At 36.7% G+C, this 15,314-nt stretch overlaps 1 long non-coding RNA gene across 1 annotated transcript; it reads right to left on the reverse strand.

Annotated features, from left to right (window-relative positions):
* Positions 9,333-12,498, reverse strand: LOC109236142. Its single transcript, XR_002069453.1, has 4 exons — positions 12,273-12,498; positions 10,673-10,719; positions 9,753-9,853; positions 9,333-9,651 (listed from the first exon to the last, which is right to left on the reverse strand). It is a non-coding gene; the product is annotated as an uncharacterized LOC109236142 (long non-coding RNA).

Raw genomic sequence — 15,314 nt, forward strand, 5'->3', positions numbered from 1 at the left:
ATGCCAAATCAGAGGCGATCAACAAACATCTAGAAGCATCAACTCCGTTGTAGATTTAACCGTTAAAGATGAAGACAAATAGCAATTACAGAATTTAGGTGAGGGTAACATGAAAACAACCTCACCTGAGCAAAAGCAAACAGATCTGGATTCAAGACCTGATACCATTCAAGAACCGGAGGAGAATGACAACATCAAAACAACGATAGAAGAGCTAGAGGCCGTGGTGTTATTTATACATTGGCCCGAGAGAAAAATGTACATAGGAGCTAATCTTAGCCCGGAGGTAAAACGTAAGTTAATTGAATTTTTAAAAGCTAATGCAGACTGTTTTGCTTGGTCCCATACAGACATGACAGGTATACCACCGGAGGTGATGACTCATAAACTAAATGAAGATCCATCATATCCTCCCGTCAAGCAAAAGAAAAGAAAACAAGGAACTTTAAAAAATAAGGTGATTCAAGAGGAAGTTCAAAAGTTGCTAAAAATCGGTTCAATTCGTGAGGTAAAATATCCCAACTGGTTAGCTAATACTGTTGTGGTTCCTAAGAAGAACGGTAAGTGGCGAGTCTGTGTAGATTACACAGACCTTAATAAAGCCTGTCCAAAAGATTCCTTCCTTTACCCCACATAGATCAGTTAATTGATGCTACTGCAGGGCATGAACTATTAAGTTTTTTAGATGCATATTCAGGTTATAATCAAATCAAGATGGATCAAGGTGATGAGGAAAAAACTTCTTTTATAACAGACAGAGGGACTTATTGTTACAAGGTAATGCCCTTCGGTCTTAAGAATGCAGGTGCAACGTATCAAAGGTTGGTCACCCAAATGTTTCAAGAACATTTAGGTAAAACCATGGAAGTATATATAGATGATATGCTAGTTAAAATTCAGCATTCAGAAGATCATATATCGCATTTATCTGAAACGTTTAAAAGTTTACGAAAATATAATATGAAGTTGAATCCAGAAAAATGTGCATTTGGTGTGGCATCAGGAAAATTTTTAGGTTTTCTTGTTTCTAACCGTGGTATTGAAGTGAATCCTGCACAGATTAAGGCCATTGAAGAAATTCCGGATATACTTTCCAACAAGAAAGAGGTTCAAAGACTAACAGGAAGAATCGCAGCTTTGGGAAGGTTCATTTCTAAATCATCGGAAAAATGTTTTAAATTCTTCTCGGCTCTTAAGAAGCAGGATCATTTTGAATGGGATGAGGAGTGTCAACAAGCACTTAGGGATTTGAAAACATACTTGTCAAATCCACCTTTGCTAGTAAAACCCAAGGCTGGGGAGAAACTTTTCATCTACCTTGCTGTTTCAGAAGTTGCGGTAAGCGCGGTTTTGGTACGAGAAGAGCAGGGTAAACAATCTCCTATCTATTATGTTAGTAAATCTTTGTTAGATAGAAAAATTAGCACTTGCTCTAATCATGGCATCTAGGAAGTTAAGGCCTTACTTTCAATGTCATCCCATTGTTGTAGTGACTGCATACCCCCTACGTATATTGCATAAACATGAATTGTCAGGGAGGTTAGCTAAATGGGCCATAGAGCTAAGTGAAATCACGTACTTACCTAGAACAGCAATAAAATCATAGATATTAGCTGATTTCGTCGCCGACTTTAGCCAAGGGATGCAACTAGAAGCAGAAAAAGAAGTACAAGTACTTAATGGTGCTAATCCAGGAACATGGATCTTATTTACTGATGGCTCATCTAATGTAAAGGGTGCAAGATTAGGAATTGTTTTAGTACCACCTTCAGGTGAAACTATTAGGCAAGCCATTAAATGTCATTCCATAACTAACAATGAAGCGGAGTATGAAGCTGTGATTGAAGGTTTAGAATTGGCACGAGAACTTGGTATAAATCAAGTAGTGATCAAAAGTGATTCGCAGCTTGTGGTTAATCAAATGCTAGGGAACTATACAGCTAGGGAAGCAAGGATGCAGCAGTACTTAGAAAAGGTACGGGAACTGATAAAGCAATTCCAAACTTGGAAGGTCATACAGATATCGAGGGATGAAAATGTTGAAGCAGATGCCTTAGCTAATCTCGCATCCGCAACTGATGTGGCAAAGGATGTAAATGCTGCAATTATATATTTATTTCACTCAGTTCTCGATCCAGATAAGAATGAAGTAAATTTTAATAATTTAACTTGGGATTGGAGAAACGAAATTGTTGCTTTTTTGCAGTATGGTACCATCCCTAGTGACAAAAAGCAAGCACATGCACTTCGCAAAAAAGCTGCTCGTTACTGTTTAAAATAAGGGAATCTTTATCGTAAGATGTTCGGTGGTCCATTAGCAAGATGCCTCGGACCTTCTCAAACGGAATATGTAATGAGGGAAATACATGAGGGGCACTGCGGGAATCACGCAGGAGGAAGATCATTGGTTAGAACTTTGATTAGAGCAGGATATTATTGGCCTAAAATGGAGGAAGAAGCAGAAAGTTTTGTAGCTAAATGTGATAAATGTCAAAGGTACGGTAACAACATGTATAGACCTGTGGAGTTGTTACATCCGGTCATATCACCATGGCCATTCATGAAGTGGGGAATGGATATCGTGGGTCCATTACCACAAGCAAAAGGACAGGTAAAATTTTTGCTCGTGCTGATTACTTCACTAAATGGGTAGAGGCAGGAGCATTTAAACAGGTACGAGAAAAAGAGGTCAGAGACTTCATTTGGCATAATATCATCTGCCGTTTTGGTGTACCAAAGGAGATTGTATGCGACAATGGCCCTCAATTTATCGAAGCTCAAGTCACTGAGTTTTTTGAAAGTTGGCAAATTAAAAGAATCACATCTACACCGTATCACCCAGTAGGCAATGGGCAAGCAGAATCAACGAACAAAGTCATAATAAACAATTTGAAGAAACGATTAGAGGAATCAAAGGGTAATTGGCCTGAAGTGTTACCCGGAGTTCTATGGGCATATCGCACGACAACAAAGACGAGCACAGGTGAAACTCCTTTCTCTTTAATTTATGGAGCTGAAGCATTAATCCCAGTTGAAAAAGGAGAACCGAGTACAAGATTCTCACAAGTAACAAAAGAGTCTAATGATGAAGAGATGCGAGTCAATTTGGATCTACTGGAAGGCAAGAGAGAAGCCGCATTAATAAGAATGGCAGCACAAAAGCAAGTGATCGAACGATATTACAACAGGAAAGCACGACTGAGATACTTCAAAACTGGGGACTTCGTGCTTAAAAAAGTTTTTCAATCTACAAAGGCGGCCAATGCGGATAAACTAAGTCCAACCTGGGAAGGACCCTACAGAGTTCGAGATATTGCAGGAAAAGGAGCATACGAGTTAGAAACAATGGACGGGAAGGTGCTTCCATCGCATTGGAATGCAGTTCATTTGAAGAGATACTACTTCTAAGGAAAAACCCACGGTCAGGTATCACCATGTTAAATTGTATTTTTTGAATTGTTAAAATTTAACTAACGATTTTAGATGATAGGCAAAACGCTAACCCGTACTAAATGATGAGTCACGACCTGTAAGGCAAAATGGAGTAAACTAAAATTCCTAGCCCAGGGTTACAATTATTCTGATAGAAGTATACACGGGTTAAGCAGTCTTCATATATAATCGCACCCCCGAGTCCCGTATGTATTTCTTTTTCAGGAAAAGGACCAGGTGAAGGAGACTATCAAGTGCTCGAGGCTTCATACTTCAACACTCAAACGCTTGGGGGACTACATAGTATATACATTTACGTGTATCAAAAAGGCATAGAAGATTTAGAAAATCAAGCCTAGAAGAATCAAGTACGGAGTGAAAGTTACGAAGTCATGGTATTCATCATAGTATTCTTTCCTATAAGAACAATGGAGTCACTTCTCAACTATGTACTAAAACGGGTTATAAGGAAAAACCCCATATCTATTGTTCTTCTTTTGTATAAATCTGTTACAAGGAAAACAGTTGCGAGAAAGTTATAGATGTAATTCAAATACATGTAAAGTATTACTCAAAACTTGTCAAAGTTCCGAAATAAAAACTTGTCAAAGTTATGACAAAAAACATGTGTGTTCCTATTTCTTTTATCGTATGATTACACCATTATGAAGTTGAGACGTCTTCTTCGTTAAGTGTCAAAATATAAAAGGGCCCTCTTTTATAAAACTCATGTTATTTAGTCATAGGAATAAGAGAAGCATTTTTCAAAGAACAAAAATGCAGACTATTCTTTAAGTCCTTAAAAATAAAAAGGCAAGGATAGAACATACGGAAGTGCAATGATAAATAAAAACTTTCTCATATGTAAAACTAAAGACTAAGTATAAACTTAGTCATCAAATTGTTTATACTAAATGCCCCATAACAAGACTTGGGGACTTGTATTTCCAAAAATCAACCCTCAAATAGTAGCCAAGGGTTTGATTACAAAAACTCTCAAATGAACCCAAAAGCTTTAAATACTGTTTTCCAAGTAGGTACCTGCAAAAAGGAATTCAAAAATAGATATAAATTTTTACTGAGAGGAAAGGATTGAAGGAGGATCATCAGCGTGCTCAACTGGAACAGCATCACCAACGGAAGTGGGTTGATATCCAACCACTAGAGTCTCAATAGATGAAGTTTCAACTTGACTTGCAGTAAGGGACATGATTGAGCTTGAAGAGGGTGCAGCGGTCACGGGAACATCAACTTTGGTAGCTTCAGCTTCGGAAACTTCAATCACGGGAGAAGGGAAGTCCAATGGTTGTTGAGCTTTTTCAATAGTTTCCATCACCTTAGCTAACTCTGACTCCAGACTAAAGTTTTCTTGGCTGGCTTCAACTAAGGCATCACGTCGGGAGTTCAGAAAAGCCCAACTTACATCAACTGCAGCCTTATCTTCAAGAAGCTCATAATCTCTTTCCCAAGCAGCAATTTCATTTTTGAGACTCTCATTTTCATTCATAGCTGAGTTATAAGAGGCTTGGAGAGAGGCATGAGATTTAAGATCTTTCTAAGGCCTTCACCTGGTCTTCAGAAGTTCGCAGATTTTCTTGGGTTTGAGTCAAATTCTGCATCAAGTCTCCAGCATAAACTTCTTTTTGGCTTAAAAGAGCTTTCAGCTCTCTAATCTCTTCACTTGTTTTAGATAATTGTTCTGAGAAAGAAGACTCGAGACGCTCTCTTTCTTTCTCAGCCTGACTTGAAGAAGCCTTAACAATCGCAAGCTCTGAAGTTAATGCTCTCACCTGCTGTTCCAGGTTATTCCTGCTCTCTTGTAAATCTTCTATCGTTATTTGAGCACTATCAAATTGGTCCTTCCAATTAGCTGCTTCCAACTGAAAGTCACGAGCTTCCCTCTCTGAATCAAGAACAGCCTTTTCAGAGTCACGTGCCACCTTCTCTAATAAAGAAATCCTGCTCATCAGTTCTGTACCAATAAGGTTGGCCTGAAAATGATAAGGAAAGAAAAATTAGAATTTTAGAAAAATTTTGGCAAAATTAAGGAAAGAAGGGGCATACCTTCAAAGTAGAATGAACTATGTCGTTCATCAAAGTCAGGCAGCTGTGGCTATTCATTTTTTCTTTCTCAATCGGGCCTATTAAGGGTTCAAGCCAAACATCCGCCTGACCGGATTTCCTCAAAAGGCTGTTGTTAGCAGGCACTTCAATAGTCACGCTCCTCATAGCAATCCTTTTGCTTGTAGAACCCGCTTCTACATTGTGAACAGTAGAAGGAGGAGCGGTAGAAGATGTGAAAACAGCAACGGGAGGTGAAGAAGAAGTCGGAGCAGATACGGAAGGAACTAAAGGCACGGCAGAAGAAGGAAGGGAAGGAACTAAGGTATGGGAGTTGAAGAAGAAGATAGGGGAGGTTCATCCAAAACGGGTCCTAACTCACCACTCTCAAAACCACTAACGAAAAGCTGGTTAATCGATTCATGAGTATCAGGAAGGGTAGCAACATCATCGTCAGAGACGAGATTAACAGCCCCGGTTGGAGAAGATGATGTGAAACTTCAGCTTCATCAGAGACGATACGTCTCCGGACTCTTGGCCTTTTCACCAAAGAACCACCCTCCTCTTCTTCGTCGGAGCTATCATCATCTGCGGTTTTTCTTTTCAAAAGAATATCCTGAGCACTTTCTAAAGAAAGTTGGGTTCCTAAACGAGAGGCTGCAACTGCTTCAGCAGTAACACCTCGAATAGCGAAACCTGACAAAGAGAAAATTGAAAGTTAAGGCGATAAAGAGAAATATCTTACATACGAGAAAGACAAAAACTCATACCGTGAGTCTTTACTTTCCAACCATGACGATTGGAAATAAATTTCCAAGACCTAGCTTCCATAGGAGCAATCTTCAACAATTTATCTACCCAACCACGAAAATTGGGAATGTTCTCCACAACTCCCATGGTTGCTAAAGAAAAAAAAAGAAGAGAAACAAAGTTAAAGAAATTTGTAAACTCAAAAGAAAGAGGTACGGGAGAGATGAAAGACTTACGTGCAAAATTCCACTTCTCAGGGAAGGGAACGTTTTGTTCACCCACTAAACCAACTGTGGGAGCAGCAACAAAACGGGCATACCAGCCACGATCCTTATCATCTTCTGGGCTTACCAAAACTCTCTTACTCCTAGCCACTAAGGTAAAAACTCCATTACGGAAAAGTCTAAAGGAGTATAGATGGATTAGGTGAGAGAAGGAGAAATCAACGTTTGCCAAATTGGCCAGATGCCTTAAACAAGCAACAGCCCTCCATACAAGCGGGCCAACTTGTGCTAGACAAACTTTGAAGAAACGACAGAAATCGAGAATTACTGGGTCAATAGCTGGTTTAAACCCAAGAGTAAAAGGGTATGTGTAAACGAAAGAGAATCCAGTCATATATGAAGTAATCCTCTGATTTGGATTGGGGATTACAATGGGAAAATCATTACTCCAGTAACAATCTTTGCGAACTATGGGAGCTAAAATCTCTATAATCATAGTGGGATAAACATCAACTCGATCTAAACCAGAAATTTGGGTCTGAAGTGATTGTCTATCGTGCTGAAAAGATAAATCGTTAGGAACTATTTCTTCTACCAAGGGTTCCTGTATTGGTTCAGAGGCCTCCTTGCTCTTAGAAGATGATTTTTGAGAAAAAGAACCTTTAGTTCTAGAGGAAGAACCAGGGCTAGGAGAAGGCATGGCAGAACCACCACCACGAGAGGATCCTAAACTACGAAGTCTCCACCTCTTCTATGTCTGACAGGAGCATTGGGAAAATTGTCTAAGATAGGAACTCTCTTAGGGTTAGGGTTCGAAGAAGACATGATGAAGAAGAGAAAGAAGTAAACAGAGATTCGCACAATTCGAGCGTTCAAGGAAAAAGTCTTATGTGGTAAAAGGTGAGAGGAAAAATTGAATTTATACTGATGGGCGACTGTGGTAAAAATTTGTGGAAGAAGGGTTAAGTTTATATAAAGGTTACCGTCAAAGACTAAAAAGTGTAATGATGGAAAACCTATAATAAAGGCAACTATCACTTCGTGAATGGAGGAGTTGAAGAAGCCTTGGAAAAAGGCTGCAAAAATTGCAAAGCTAATGAGAGGGTGACACGTATGCAATGCATCAAATAGAAAAGACAACTGAAGCGTTAGTACTGTCATAGCATTGATTATGGAAAAAATTCCCTTTTTAATGAAAGATCCACTTCCCAAATATTTAATTGATAAATAAATGGAAAGTGGGGGGACTATCTGTATTGGGAAAAAACCGAATTTAAATATTGAAGGTGACGTGTCATGACACGTGGACCGGTCAAGTAGTCAAAACGTGGTAATCAATTAGAAGACACGAGCAACAACAGACGCGGGAGAGAAGATACTTAAAGGCACGAACTATTATTCAAATGAAACGAGACTCGTACCTGTTCGAGTCATTTAAAGTTCGAAGATCAGAAGGAATTGGAGACATGAATCTAATAGCGAAAAAGAGTCCAAATTCAGCATTAAATGCTAAATACGTTAGAGAATTTGTATTTAATATGAATGATTGAGTAACGTTTCCTTCAATATCATTTATTGCTCGTAATTGCCTCATTAAAGTAAAGGCATTACACTTTCTCTTAAAAATTAACTATAAAAGAGGAAGTCACAACATCTGTAGGACACGAAAAACACTACTGGAATATACTTTGTTTTATTTGCTTTCTGATTATATCATTCAAAATTTCTTTCTTATACACTTTTCCGATTATCAGTAACCCGAGTTCTTCTAAATTCGATCTTTGACCTAAAATCTAATTTTTGGTTAAACAAATATGATTTTCAAAATTAATGTCAAACATCATAGTAATCCATATGAGCTACGTGATAGTTGAAGTTTACCAACTATCATAACTGACCTTTTCAACTATGATAATAAATCATCTTTAGCAACTGAATAGAAAGCTAAACATATTTCAAATAAATACAACAAATGCTATCTCAACGAGAAAGCTGACAAGTTTCATCTACAAATAGTAAAAAATCTTTATTGGTGATATTTGCTCTATGTGAGACAAGGTAATGAGGGGGAATGTAACAGGATTATTTGATTAAGAAGGTCTAAGGGTATAAATAAATCAAAGACGGGATCGAAAAAATATAAGCCTTCATAATACTATATATTACTTGAAAAGCCATCCCCTTTAGGAGAAAATATTCCAGTACTTGAAAAGCCATCCCCTTAAGTTAGACAGATTCACTAAACTAAAATATAAACATTAAGGCCTCACACTATCGGTGGGTAAATAATAAGTCTTCTACAAGATTGAAAGCAATATAAGCTAATTATGGACAGCAAACGTGAGCCTTCACACCCCCTTTGGGCGAGTAACGAGAAAATATTTCAGTATTAAAAAACATATCCCCTTTAGACAGACAGATTTACTAAACTTAAACATGCTCAACCAAACCAATTATCCTAGCAAGTCATATACGAAAAGCATCAACTAGGAACTACAATAAATCAGGCTTTTTGCGGCGACTAAAGTCGTCACTAATATCAAACAGTCGCCACTATAAATATTCAGTGGCGACTATATGTTTGCTGCAAGGAAACCCGTAACTAAATATTATTTGTGACGACACCTTGGCACAAAAAAAAATATTTGTGGCGACTTTACTCTCCCCAAAAAGGACAACTTCCTCAAAAGAGTGTGACGTCGCTCCTGATGAAGACCTTTACTGGCGATCACATAACCCTTTCAATGGCAACTCTTAATCGCCACAATTTCCTGAGTTTTACGGACGACCATAGTCGCCACATATTGTATTTGTCTTTTCAAACAAAAAAAAAATTTAATAGTAGCAACAATATTACTACCAATATTGCACAAAGGTAATAGGGAAACTCATTAAACATTAGAAGAGACAACACTAAAGACATATGTCAAACAACATAATATAGAAATTTTTTAATAAAATTCATAACATGTAGTAATTATACATACACATGAAAACAAAAACAAAATAAAGCAAAATAAGATGTCTTCAAGTTCTGCCTTCGTTAGTATCATTTTCCCTTGAAGTCTTGAGACTCTACATAAAAGCCCAAGTCGTGACCTCAGAATCCCGAGCCTCGAAAACATCCCTGAGTCACCATGATAATGTTTGGAAGCACAATGCATAATTACTTTACCGAAAGTTTCTAGTGAAGGAAAAAAAAAGTTCCATTCAAATTAGATATATGCCCAATGAAAATCTAAAGGTTATTCAAGTCATGTATATGTCTATCTAAAATCTACGTACCTGAAAAAATCAAATTGAATAGCATGTCATTATAGAAATCTATCACAGAAAGCTAAATGCCTTTCTGCCAATTTCCTTTCATAATGACCATAATAAAGCTCCTTCATGAATAAATTGTCAACAATGAAGTTAATAAAATAATTAAATGCCAATGAAATAAGCTTTATTAGAAACACAACAGAAGAAATTTTATCTTTTACATTGTAATTATTAAAGCCTTTTTCTGTTAGTTTTAATAGAATAACTACGTCTTGCAGTGCATAGCTATATGTTCAAGGACAACAGGTCTCCTAGTAGCACATTCTCCTGAAAGAACCTAGCTAATAAAGAATGTTTTCGATAATATGAATGAATAGGAAAAAAAAATCGTAACGCCTAGGTAACTGAAGATTGGTTAGGAGAAGATCCATACCTTTTATTTCTTCCTTGCTCTTCATTTCAAGTTTCAATTTAGATTTGACAAGCATTAGGAACAATTTTCCTTTGAGATTCAACAAGAGACTTCAAATATGTAGGCTTAATAAGTTAGTCAAGCTATCTGGGCAAGACCAAATTTATCAAGTATATTGTTGTGGCATGTAGGGGTCCGACTAAACAAGACACTTCAAATATGTTGAAATTAACCAACTACCGTTTGAAAGCCACATTTTCTAAAAAAGTATTACAAAAATATATATGTACACTCATGCATTGAGCCGAGGGTCTCCCGGAAACAGTCTCTCTACCCTTCTGGGGTAGGGGTAAAGTCTGCGTACATCCTACCCTCCCCAGACCCCACTAGTAGGATATTACTGGGTATGTTGTTGTTGTTGTATATGTACACTCATGCATAACAGTTATCTTCAGAAAATGTCAAATTAGAAGAAAAAAAAAAGAATATGCTCAATAACATAAAGAGAAAACTAAGAAACGAAACAAACCTCATGAGTTTCACGATAATGGAGGTGTTATATGTTTAAGAATCCCGCTAAACAGAGAAAATCAAAAAAAATCATAATCAGTGGATGCATCTAGTTACCAAAGTGAGCCATTAAATCTTAACAGAAGAAAAACAAGGGAGGAAAGGTTCGACAAGGTAGTGCTAGGAACTATATACTAAAAGGGTTCATACTTGTCAAGCAACCAATAACATCTCACAACAAAGTTGGGTTATCTTCTCCATTTGCATAGTAACATGAATTTGTTTTTCGTTACCAACGTACACTAAGAAACAAATGAGATTCATCTTAATGAAATAATTGCAAACATCACTTCAAGATCTTGAAAACTACCGATAGCATTAACTAGAAGAGAGCACATCCTTATTATGAGTAGAAAAGAGAAAAGAAAGAAAAACAAGGCAAAGAGAAGAAAGTTAAAACAACAAACGTATATCCATGCTTAAGATATCAGCATAACAACATAATTGTCCATTAATCACACAACATTGCTGAAGGGATAAATATATGAATTCACCTTAAGAAACCACAAAACCAATATAGACCTCAAGGTTCAAAGACAAAGCATATTCTTTATAGTTTCTTCTCCAAAGGGCAAAGAAAATGAGAAAGATTTCATGAATCCGATTAGACTGGGTCAATAACCACCAAAATCTGACCCACTGACAGGAAAAAGAATTGAAGCTTTCAGTGAAAATATCATTAGCGATGGAAAGAAAGTCAATCAGACCAAAAGAAAAGGGGAATAAGAAACCCAAAAACTCCTAATCTCCATTCCATATGCTAAAAATCATGTAATAGAGTTTATTCTTTCTATGCACTGTACTTTCTCTGAATAGAAAAGATTTGGGGTGAAGAGGAATATTATACAAAAGTATAGCAAGTTTATCTCGGTTAAGCAGGAAACTATCCAAGTGCAGGGGAAAGAAGAATATTCTGGAGTATAATATACCACCCATAAATTTAGAGCTTGAGCAATCTTTGCCAAACCATTCTAACACCAGTATATCGTCAAAGATCCAAATCTGGAAACACGTTGTGGAGGCCATAATTTTCCCTCTCGTGCCACTGGAATTACTCTATAACAAAAAGGCAAAGAACAAAGAAGACATTCTAGAATTTACGATTTACTCAATAAAAATATAACATTCTTTTCTTTATCCTTTAAAGAGAACATGGGGGCACAACTTTGACTCAATTACTTCAGTTCATGCGGATGCTTGCCAAAACTAAAAAAACGACATTTAAAGACCTTAAACCACCCCCCAGGATTCATACATACCATATACAGTTCTAACTAATCCACTAGGCATGTGCACTTGAATTTAACAAAAATGAAGCTTTTGACCTTAACCAAAATTATAATAAATTATCCAAAAAAACAAAAACAAGCTAAGGCTATCACAGTAATTGAACAAATCCAAAAATAAAAAAAGAACATCTGAAGACTTCATAGAAAATTCAAGACTATTTCAAACCACAAAACGGACACATATAAAGAGCATTTTTCCTTAACAAGAAGCAATGAGAACTAAAATAGAAAGTGAAAATACCCACATAAAAAAAAAACTCTGCAACTTACGAATCTGAGAGGAAAGGAGAGGAAACAACACAAGGCCGCTTCGCGATGCTCAGACACCAAATCGATTTTTTCTTAAGCCAAATCGTTTGCTTCCATTTGTTATTTCATCGGTTCGCGTCCCACAATGAGAATTTCAGGAGAGGGGAATTGCTTTCGTTTCTACTTTCCCATGGGCGAGTTTTAGGGCTCAGTTAGGGTTTCGATGGAAAGAGGGGAATGGATTTGGTAAAAAAGAAAAAGGAAGAATACGGAAATAAACAAAGGTGAAGGGTGTTTAATTTTTATTTAGTTTTTAATTTTAAAGTAAAGAACTAGAGGCGACATGGTGTATGTTTGGATTGGCTTTTAAAAAGTAACTTTTAAGCTAAAACCCAAAAGTCATAAGTTGGTAATAACAACTTTTGGTTTTTGACTTATTTTTGTACTTTTTATGCCTAAACGTAAGTGATTTTAAGCACTTTTTATTATTATCAAACACCACACAAACTAAAAAAGTGCTTAAAAACCAATAAGCACTTAAAATAAGCCAATCCAAACACCCTCATGATCGCTGCAACAGGACTATAGCAACAACTTCAAAAAAAGTCGCCGCAGATGTGGTCCAAGCGGGAAATAAAAATTTTGGTGTAAGCAAGAAAGGAAAAGTTGTACTTATTTGTTGTGACACCATTATAGTCGCTACTAAAACATTACTTTCTGTGGCGACATAAAGGGTCGCCCCTGAAACTACAACTTTTGTAGCAAATAAGCTAGTCGCCACTGAAGGTTGTCACAAAAGACTCGATTTCTTGTAGTGCGTGAGAACGGGGTCCACACAAAACGACCAGCCAGATCATTACAAAATACGACACTTATTGAATAGGATTTCCATTGTATAGAAGGAGGAGCATCCCCAAATCCCATACACTCCTAGGAAAGATTTTTCCATGAATTAGTGTCTTTTCCTAACATCTTACACTAAAATTGACACACCCTACTCGTGGAGTTTAGAGATCAGGATAATATTCTTAGTCATTGAGAAAGTATTTATATAAATACCCAAAACTACACGTGTTGCTAACAATCACCCCTATTAAATGGTTTTCCTTGATTGGGATTTCTCTTGCTAGCATACATGGTCAACACCTATACGATATTATGGTTAGACACCCTAATCGATACGGCCAAGTACGGGGCTCTATGAGATACACATAGGGGTGTTCGTCGGTCGGTACGGTACGGTATTTGGACATTTCAGTTCGGTATTTTTGGTATTCGGTTTCTTAAAATCCTATACCAATACCGTACCTAATTAAATTAGGTATGGTTCGATTTTTCTCCTTTCGGTTTCGGTTCGGTAACTTCGATTTATTCAGTTTGAATACTAACTAGTGCATAGAGCCATAGACTCTAATATTCTTAATTAAAGTACTAAAAAAATATAAAACTAAAAATGTTTGTTGACAAAAATTTTGTCCAAAACTAGCAAATATCGACCCAAATAGAGAAAATTATACATAAAAGAATATTTGATCATTAGAAATGTCTTGTTACTTGTTTAGAGTTAATTGATGAACTTAGAGAATAAAGGAAAGTAAAATTTTATATTTTTAATATTTATGTTATAATTGATAATATATGTTTTATATTTCGGTACGGTATCGGTATTTCGGTATTTTATTTTAAAATACCAAATACCATACCTAATACCAATTTTTAAAAAACTTAAATCAAATACCAAAATACCGTATACCAAATACTAAAATTTTCGATTTCGATACGCTAATTCGGTACTTACCAAATTATGCACAGCCCTAAATACACAAGGTTGCGATGGTTTAGGTCAGTGATTTGAAAACTCCTACCTAAAACAAAAAGGTTTGTTTAAAGGTTTAAGTTCTATAATATTCTTTTCATGAATTTTTTACTTGTATTTCATTTCATATTACAATTCCATGTTGTCCTCCATATATGTTCCTTGTCCCGGTTTATATTATGGAATTTAGCTACACATATGAGTACTATTCCACATGTACTTATGCTATCTTTGCCGGGATGCTACATCTTTTAATGGATGTATGTCACGATCCTAAATTTCGACCTTACTATGTCATGATGGCACATAATCTCTAAGACTAAGTAAGCCTAACATGCATTGAGAAATAGCAGAAATAACAATTCAAACATCAACTTAAATTGTTAAACTGTCATAATAAAACTCAAACGGTACAACTGTCAAATAACTCCGAAAACCTGATGGAATCGAGTCATAAGCTCTACTGAGAGTGCACTAATAGTCTCGAGATACAATATTGTTTGAACAAGAAATAAACAGTAATACAACTAAAGCATAAGGTGACTTCGAGGCCTGCAAACGTCGGCATGTGTACCTCGAAGTCTCCGGGATAACTGGTCAATCACTGGTGTCCGACACGAGCGGTTGCACCTGGATCTGTACAAAAAAATTTACAGAAGCGTAGTATGAGTACACCATAATAGTACCCAGTAAGTATCAAGCCTAACCTCGGCAGAGTAGCGACGAGGTCAGGTCAAGACACCTACCAGGACAAGAAAACTGAACAGAATATAAGATATTCTAATAACAGAAGCAAGGAAATGAATGACAACAAGGCAATACAAATTTGTAGGCTAACAACGAAATTTAAGGCAACAAATGAAACAAGGAATGAATACATGATAAGAACAACAAGCAATCAAATACGAGCAAACACACAAGCGACAAATGAAGAATTAACAAAACTGTTCAACCAACAAGCCTTTCTAACATAGAAGGCGAAACAAGAATCACAACCGAGGCGCCACACCTCATATCCACATCTCACAAATCACAGTCACAATATTTTCCTATATCTCCGTGTGAGCCTTGCATTTATATTTTTCAAACATTTTTTCGAAATAGCTACACGCACTTTAGCCCCCTTATCTCGCCGCGTGGCTTCAAGTAATTACCTTACTAGCAACATGCACATAAATCCCACATTATATCGCCGCATGCACATTAACCCCTATCCTTATACCGCCGCATGCGCATCAATATCACAA

This window comes from Nicotiana attenuata, chromosome 12, assembly GCF_001879085.1.
Source record: "Nicotiana attenuata strain UT chromosome 12, NIATTr2, whole genome shotgun sequence".
Lineage (NCBI taxonomy): Eukaryota > Viridiplantae > Streptophyta > Magnoliopsida > Solanales > Solanaceae > Nicotiana > Nicotiana attenuata.